Consider the following 9661-nt stretch of genomic DNA (forward strand, 5'->3'; position numbering starts at 1 on the left):
TGCCCTAGTGACGCCCTAGATGTGGGTGCCTTTTGCTGGCCATTGAGCAAGGCATGAGAATACCTTCTATGAGTGCATTCATGTGGAATTACGATGATCACAGTTCAGTGAAAATCTCTTTATTCTGAAAGAGGAAAAAACTAGACAATGATGACAAATTGCTGGTAACCAATCGATGCTCTGCTGCTGGTTTGCTGTTCAGTGGGGACAAAGCACCGCTTTCAAAATAAGATATGCATTACATTCAAATATATATTAAATGTAAGTTTTAAAAAACAGACAGAATGCAGATTTTGAAAACTCACATCAGCTAATACAGAAACTTTGGAAAATAAGGAATCAGCCTTCACATGTGGAATTGTGAATTTTTAAAGCAATAAATTATGTTAAAAATACAGCATTGCAAAGGGCGGAATTCTTCCATCTTTGACTTGTGCAGCATTTCGTAAGCAACTGTACACCGAGACATTACTCTCTAATAAGGAGAGTCTTGTCTCTCTTGTTTGTGAAACAGTTAATTCCGAAAGAAGTATTTTTTTTTCAGTGTTTCCAAGCACTGTGATACAATTCATTGAGTTTTTCCAAACATTTCAAACACTGAAGCTTTTTCTGAAGCAATTACATGCACTCGTTTGTGGTGTTTTAGAAATAATTTCTGGATCAAATGTTTTGCTCAGTTTTTCAAAATAGGGAACTATGTTCCAAACCATCTGTTTCATTTAGCTTCTGAAGCACTTCAAAACACTGAATTGTTTTCTGAACCAATTACCTTTTGCAGTATTTTCGGTGTTTTTGAAACAGTTTGTGAAGCAGTTGTTTTACAGTGTTTCAAAAGAGGGAATCATATTCTGAAGCACTTGTTTCATTTAGTATTTCAATCATTTTAAAGCAGCGCATTATTTTCAAAACTAGCTTTCACCACTGTAGCATTTCAGCCATTGCTTAATTAAAAAAAAATAAAAAAAAATTAATGTTTCAAATACAAATGTTTCATTTAGTTTCTGGAGCTTTTCAAAACACTGAATTGTTTTCTGAACCAGTTACCTATTGCAGCAATTTGGGTGTTTTTGAAACAATTTCTGAAGCAGTTGTGTTACTCAGTGTTTCAAAAAAGGGAACCATATTATGAAGCACTTGTTTCACTTCGTATTTCAAGAATTTTGAAACAGTGAATCATTTCCACATCTACCTTCACAGTGTTTCAGTAAACTGCTCATTGGAAAACAATGAAATGTTTTCAAATGCAAATGTTTCATTTAGTCCTTTGATTAATGTATTGTTCCAAAACTTTTGAAAAAGTGAATTGCTTTCAGAAACAATTGTTTCATTTAATTTAGTTAGTGTTTCAAAACATTTAATCATTTTATGAAGCAATTAGTTCATATGTTGGAAGTATGAACCCCCCCAAAAAAGGTTTCTGCCCGTACTCTGTAATATTTCAAAAGGGGTTTACATCTGAAGTAGACACCCCTTGCTATGCTCTGTGCTGTAGATCTGTTGATTACAGATTCCTGTATGCACATAGTCTTTCCATTTGCATCCAGGGTTACCTGCAGACCAGCGCCATTGGACCCTGAATATTTAACCACAAACACTACAAGGTGAGTGAGTTTCCTTCCTTTCTGAAATGTAATTTGCAAAACAGGACTTCAGAATCGAGTCTCGGAGCTTCCCCGCTTCAGCGTGCTGCTGGTAAACTCCTCATTCTCACACCTCAGGTTGTTGTGTGACATCGATATCATAATAACTTCTCTCGCTTACTGTAGTCACTCTTGGCTGGCACGATGGTGACGCATCCATCAAATGCTCCCCTTGCTCTTCCCGTCTTCCAGCCTCGTGTAGCCTTTACTGCTACCACTGACTGCCACTGTTAACTACGGCTACTGGGTTGCTGAGGTCAGGCGAGGCCAGCTGGGTGTTTCCGTTGCTCTGAATGCACCGCTGAGCATGCTCGGCCTGCGCTCCAGGTCCAAAGATTCGAGTGGCTGCTGAGTATGGCATAGAGGAGTTGGAACCAAAGTTGCTCCTGACTGTTCCGGGGAAAGCCAGCAGCCTGAGGTAGAGGAAGGAGCAGGTAAAGGGAGGAAGAGGAGACACAGGTGGGGTTGGATGGCGAGAAAAAGCAGAGTTACTACGGTGCAAGCTCAGCGGTTTGGATGCCTTGGAACGGATGCTACAGGAATGACCATGACTCCATGGAGCTCAGGAGTTGAGAACTCCCTTGGTCTCTTCTGTGTCCTCCTTGATGTTCTTCGGTAATTGCCTCCATCTCTGGCTCATCAATAACGCAGTTGTTGAGTTTTATAACGGGGAGAGTAATGCCGAAATGGAGGAGGAGACTATGGAGCGTGTGTGATGTCCTCCTTGCTTCCCCATCTCCCGTCATAGTCCATTGCTGGTGTGCAGAATCAGAGTGCGCCAACCCCAATCCGGGGCCGCAGAAGGAACGATCCTTATAGAGTGGCACCAGACGTCCAGCCAAACCACAGTCCAACCGTGACCTGCTCCCTGTATCTGTAGGTTTCCCCTTCTCCCAAGAGCACCTTCTCATCTTCAGTAGACCCCCGCCTCTCCCGGTGCAAGAGGAGAAGGTGAGGAGGGAGCTGCTGGCCTGCTGCACTGCGCTGGCATTCTCGGCACCAAGGACTCGAAGGTCCGCGACGTTCTCTTGCATAGGAGGCGTTGCGTTGGTGCTGCTGTTTCTGCTCTCGCTGCCTGAGGCAATGGATGTCGATAACAGTGGAGTACATGTCTCTCATATGGATTATCTAAGATAAAAAGAGAACAGCCTCATTAGAATCCTATCAGAACTTTACTAAAACATAATCTGATTCTGTAGTTTTGCATTTGGTGTAATATGAACGGTGTTTGAAACCTAGGAATGAATGATAGGGATTAATTGGGGACACAGGAGAGTTAATCTAATCAGAAGAGGAACGGACAGCACATAAAGCAGAGGGCAATACGATCACAGGAAACTAGAGGGGTAAGGGTGGAATGACATGAGAGGAATCTGTGTGTTATTTGAAGTATATCTTTTCTGGAGTATAAATCTCAGCTGTCAAAAAATACCCCTTGAAGAATCATAAGGACTTTAAAATTACAAAACCTAAGCAAGATTAAGACAGATTAGTGGGCACACCGCATTGGAACTGCCTAGCTAAAAATGTGGCTCAATTAGATTTTTTTTTTTTATGGGCTCTTTAATTTAGATTTTTGGTGCATTGTTGTAATATACTTTTATTATTGCCATTACCTCTTATTATTGAGTTTATTTTGTTTAGTGCATTGATTCCAGGAAAGGCCAATATAATTAGTTGTTGTTGTTGTGGTAACAGCAACATGACACTTAACTAAACTGACTAAACCAATTGAACTACAAAACACACAATAAATCAGTAACACTAACACTGTTAAACTAACATGAACCACAACAACATTTAAAACCCCCAAAATAATAACGAATACATGATTTCTGTTTACATTTTATTTTTGGGGGGAATGAATTATTCCCCTGCAAAGGTATCAGCATTGACAAACACCTCCATTTGGTAACCTTTTGACTCCATAAGCTCTTCCAAGGCATCTCTCAATCTCAATCTCAGACACATGGACTCTGCTTCTTCAGTTCTTTCATTCACACCCCAGACTTCATGATCATAGGTCTCTATAGTTGGCCTTCCAGCTTGAAAATCCATTGCTGCTGATCTCCTGCTCTGTCCTGCCCGTTCTCACGAAGACAACACAAAGATATTTAAACTCCTTCACTCAGGGATGTGACTCATTCCCAACCTGTAGGTGTCAGTCTGACACTTTGTCGTAGATTACTACAGCCTCAGATTTGGAGCTGCTTCACACTCATCTGTGAATCATCCAAATGACTAGTGGACGCCTCATCCTGATGAAGTCATCAGAACTATGGTCCATCATCTGCAACAAGCAGCAATGCAATTCTGGCATATCTCGAAGTTACGCTTTTGTTCCTCGCCTGTACCTTGAGATCAACAGGTACCTGACATACCATAGTCCTGCAAACCACCACACTCTAATCCTCTAATCCTTCACCAAGTCCATAGACCATATGTACTGTAACAATGGTTGACCAAGGCCACCTCTAAGATCCATCATGTGAGGTTAATAAACCCTTTACCCTATTATGTCTTGCAAACACTGAACATCTTTAAAAGTGTGTAGAGAACTTGGATGACTTGAAACCAGGTTCAATGCCAGACATTTTCATTCACACTGCTAATTGCCAGCCCTGCCAGTGTGGAGGCGTCATCCAGATCAGAACAGTCATATGATGTCCGGAGCTTTATTGGCAGAAACACCAGACTATGATTCTGTTTGTCAGCCTCCTCCTCCCAGGTCCTTTTGCTGATTTCTATCAAACTCGGTATGCCAGTGAAAGTTGATGCCAAAACTGTCGCATGCCCGGAGGGCAGTCTATATTCTGGAACAGGCCTACCTTAGTTTCTCTGTCTCTGTTTTCATGAAGAATGGCATTAGCACAGATGAAGATGAAAATCCCAATTCCCATGGTGAAGGGTCCAAGCATCTTCATCCTTTCAGAGTGACGATGCTGTTCCAGAAAACGAGTCAGAATGCCTCCAGTCTGCTTGGAGGCCTCGCCTGTGCAGGAAAAAGAAGACGATGGAATTTTATTTTTAAATGGACAGAATGACTTGGGTTTGTCTTCCGTAGAGCAAAAGAGCAGATACATTTTTACTGATGATTTCATTTCAAAAACCTCCGCCAACACTAGTTTCCAATTCCACAAATTTTTACCTTGGAAAAAATTTTCAAGGTCAAAGTCCTGTTAGAAGATGAGCTAAAATGAGGCACTTTTGACTGAGATATAATGCAAAATGTACAACCAAATGAACTTTTCAATATTAAATCCAAATGTCGACACAATCCAGATCAGGTCCAGATCAATCTTTGTCGGGCGATAGTGAGATGCCAGTCTGCACCTTACATTCAAATATGACAGTAATTGAGGCACGTTTGTTTAAAATATAATGCAAAATATACATTAAATTGGGCTTTTCAATGTTAAATATAAATGGCCACAAAATCTGTATCTAGATCAGATCCAGATCAAACTTTGTCAGTTGATAAAGAATACCATTCCACATAAACACTCCCAAATACAAAAGAAATTTGAGCTTTTTTGACAGAGTTATGAATCTTTGAAGATTCATTCATGCTAAAGATAGGGATTTTTCCAATATTCCAAGATTATTCTGACTTTGCCCTTAGACCCATGACCTTGAAAATTTAATCAGTTCTTGCCTATCAGGACATGAATCTTCAGTACAAATTTCATAACAATATATGAAAAATTGTGGACTCCAGGCTGTTCACAAACAAACAAACAGGGGCAACAACATAATTGCCACCCAACGTCATTGGTGGAGGTATAAAGAAAATCGCCACATTTAGTTTTGAGTACTAGTGACCAAACTTTGAGTCAAACCCATCACGTCGCCAAAGAACACATTCATAATTGCCCAGTGGTTCACTTACCGCGACATCACGGCCTGAGCTGGAGTTCGCCATCCGTGACTCCATTCACTTCATCTGTGACAGATGTTTTAATCCTCCTAGCTGTCCTGCCCTGGATCCTCCTGCAGTTGGTGGTTTGGCCGACTGCTTATCTCACGATTGTGCCAATATCCGAGGTTGCCATGCCAATTCCCGCAGCCAAGATGACCAATCCCAAGAGTAGGAAAAACCCAGAGGCAGAGTAGAGGCGAGCCTGCCACGCACCACCACCACATCAGTACGCCGCTGTCCGCGTTCTACATGGAAGCAACAGCGATAATTTTTATCAGCATGGGCACGTTTAAAAGGAGGAAAGAAGTGAGGCTAAATGCAACCCTTGCAGTGCAGAATTCATCTTTCTGGGGATCTGCTGTTCACTGGTTTTGAAGTGTTGGAAATTGAAAGGACTAATTTTCTCATTTCCCTATTGCAGCAGTTTTCTGAACCATGGAACTCCCGTTGTGGTGTGCTGGGCATTTTTGAACTGACAAAAGAACACTTTTTTTTACTTAGTGTTTCAAAACAATAATTTTCTGGAGCAATTGTTTCATTTAGTGTTTTGAGAATTTTTAAAGTTCAATTAGTGTTTTAATAATTTCAAAACTGATTAATTTTCTCAATTAATTGTTTAATTCAGTTTTTGAGTGGTTCTCAACAGTGAATCATTATATGAAGCAACTGTTTCATGTAATATTTTGAAAAATTAGAAATGAATCTTTTTAAAATATTTTTTCATATTGTGTTTTAGCATTTACAGACGTGTCTAATGTTCTCCATGAATTGTCTTATTTTATTTTTCAAGCCTTTCGAAACAGTGAATTAATTTATGAAACAATTGGTACATTAGTATTTTGAGAGAGTTTGAAAATTCAATATATAATTGATTAATTTTCTTAAGCAATTATTCATTTGGTGAGTGTTTCAAAGTAGCAAATGTTTTCTGAAGCAAATGTTTCATGTAGTATTTTGAATAACTGCAAACTGATATTTGTTAAAAATACAGTAATTGTTTCATTTAGTGTTTTAAACATTTACAGACAGGTTTGTAGCTTTCTTAATTATTTATTGGGTTTCAGCCTTTCAAAACAGTGAAACACTTTCTGAAGCAATTGGTACATTAGTATTTTGAAAGAAAACTGTTGATTCATTTTCTTAAGCAGGTTATTCTTGTGCTGAGTGTTTCAAAGTAGCAAATCATTTTCTGAAACAATTGTTTCATTTAGTGTTTTGAATAATGGGAAACTGAGATTTTTTAAAATAATTGTTTCATTTAGTGTTTTAGGCACTTACAGTTATGTCCAATGTTCTCGATTAACTGTTTTATTTGATTTTCCAAGCCTTTTGAAACAGTGAATTATTTTCTGAAGCAATTGGTACATTTAGTATTTTGAGAGTTTGGCAACTAAATCAAAAAAATTGATTCATTTTCTGAGACAATTATGCATTTGGTAAGTGTCTCAAAGTACTGAATCTTTTTTCTGAGAGGACTGTTTCATTTAAGATTTTGGGGAATTTATATACTGATTTTCCAAAAAAAAAAAAAAAAAAAAAAGTTTCATTTAGCATTTTAACCAACAGTGATTTGCTTTCTTATGCAGTTGTTTCACTCATTTGGTGAGTGTTTCTAAATCATTAATCGAATCATTTTCTGAAGCTATTGATACATCCATCCATCCATCCATCCATCCATCTTCTACCGCTTAGTCCAATTAAGGGTGGGCTGTTGCCTATCCCAGCAGTCATAGAGCGCGAGGCGGGGTACACCCAGGACAGGACGCCAGTCTGTCGCAGGGCCACAAATAGACAAACAAACACCTGGAGGAAACCCACGCAAACACGGGGAGAACATACAAACTCCACACAGAAAGGCCACGGGAATTGAACCCACAACCTTCTCGCTGTGAGGCAACAGTGCTAACCACTAAGCCACCGTGCTGCCCGCTATTGATACATTTGGTTGAAAATATCAACCAGCTTTATTTCTGCCATCACGTTATGTAGAATATTTAAGGCTTCTGCCACTTTTTGTGAAAACAGATTTGTTAATTTTAGTCCTGCTAATAACAATTATAATGAAATGCCCCCCCCCCCCCCCATCCCCAATACTGACTGTGTTGGTGTAGCATGTAATCGGTGCTATTCGGGCACCTGTGGGCAGCCTCTTGGGTCAAGCCTGCAGAAGGTGGCAGCTGTGGGATGGTGCTGCTGAGAGCGAGCGGAATCCTGGCGTTTCAGCTTAGCCAAGCCTGTTAGCACACCTGCAGCTGCGGTCATACTACCTACATAGACAAACGTAGGCAAACATTCATGAGCTCAGCACCTGTGCAGAATTATTATTCTTATATTTTTTCACAGAGATCAAACGTGAATTTGACACAATACGGATACCTTTACACTAAGCAAAATTTTATCAACACTTATTTCTGCATAGCTGTGTCTTCCACCAGTTTTGATTTATGCAACACTAATATTCCGAGTGCAGCATCACTTACAAACATGCACTTTTTGATCCACTTCCTGGGATTACGGCTCTGGGTGTCGTATATTATGCATGAATGTCACCTCTTTTGCAGTGCTGCAGGTGACTCAAATTTATGTCATGCCTTTACTGGGATTTTCAGTTGGTCGTTGAAACGTTTATAAAAATACAGAACCGCAATTCTGACATAATATGCAAATGAATCATGGTCTTACTGCTCACCGGATGTGTACTTCTATATAAATAATAATTAAGGGAAAGGGGCTTAAAACAACAGAGGTGCCTTCATCTGGTTTTAAATGCCTGTTAATTTAAGCTTGCATTAATGCTGGTGTTGTCCCATTTAGCAATAAAAGGATTAAAGATAACAACCTTTGATAGAGTATCGCCAGCAGTACCAAACATGAATTAATATTTCAAATTAATTTCACTGGTGGAACTTTGGTTACTTTTCGTCAATGTCATGTTGCTGCCTTCGAACGCAACATGACCGCCGACCGTCTAGAGTTAATTCTCAGAACCTGCTCAGTGGATTTCCTTCATATTTGGTGGGAAGTGAGACGCAACATAATATCAGTACTTTGAAATTAGTAATGATACCAATTTATGGACCTCCTTGGAATGCAGCCAATGATTGCAGGATTTTTTCCCCCCCCCAAAAATAAAGATACAACAGGTGTATAATAACACCCCCCACCGCCACCAACACAAAATGAATGGAGAATTTCTAAAGAAGACAATTTGGGGCTCCTTATGTACATACCAGAGGTGGGATGAAGTCACTGTCAAGTCGTGAATCGGCAATTCTCAAGTCAAGTCTCAACTCAAGTCTCAAGTCATCTTACATCAATTGGTGGTCATTATGACTTGAGACTTGACTTGGGACTTGACTTGAGACTTGTGACTTGCTGATTCTTGACTTGAGAGTGACTTGCTGGTGACTTCGTCCCACCTCTGGTACATACATAAGTAATGTTTATAAGAAAGTATTGGAAAATTATTATGAAACTACAGATTATGCCCTCTACACGAGCGTGTCATGTACAGCTGTTAAGATTGCTAGGCTACAGTGCCAGGATAAGCTAATGACACAATTGCAGCAAATTCCATGGGCTAGAGACCATCTCATTTCAGAATGGGGTGGTTTGGCCTCCACAGTTTCAGAAGGCCAGATCTTCATAGAATGCAACCTTTGAAGGTCGGGATCCTATGTCCTATATATAGAGACAGACCAAGTCCTATACTGACTCTCGGGCCCATCAGCCTAGTGTGTATCCTCTGTGAACATAAAATGAAGTACATGAGACTCCGCAACTCCTCCTGGATGTTTCATCCAGTAACCTGCTTATGTAGGAATTATGTTACTATTCAATATAGCACCACACTGTGGCCGGTAAGTGGTATTGCACCTTAAACATCAATTGCTATCTTCCACTGCTTCTGGGATAGAAACATTCCAGCCCTTCAATTGCTTGAGACACCTAGTGGAGGGCACCGATTACATCTTTTTCTATCATTGCACTTTTACAAAATTTGCAAATTTATCTAAGATCTTTACGATCCTTCAAGTGCAGCTGTCACAATAGCAGACTGTGGGTTTGCAGGACATCTGTGCGTATTTCTCTCACTCTTAGC

General features: G+C 39.9%; 1 pseudogene; it reads right to left on the minus strand.

Annotated features, from left to right (window-relative positions):
• Positions 1 to 542: 542 nt before the first annotated feature.
• Positions 543 to 7821, minus strand: LOC117503451 (annotated as a pseudogene).
• Positions 7822 to 9661: the final 1840 nt, after the last annotated feature.

This window comes from Thalassophryne amazonica, chromosome 21 (genome assembly GCF_902500255.1).
Source record: "Thalassophryne amazonica chromosome 21, fThaAma1.1, whole genome shotgun sequence".
Classification (NCBI taxonomy): Eukaryota; Metazoa; Chordata; class Actinopteri; order Batrachoidiformes; family Batrachoididae; genus Thalassophryne; species Thalassophryne amazonica.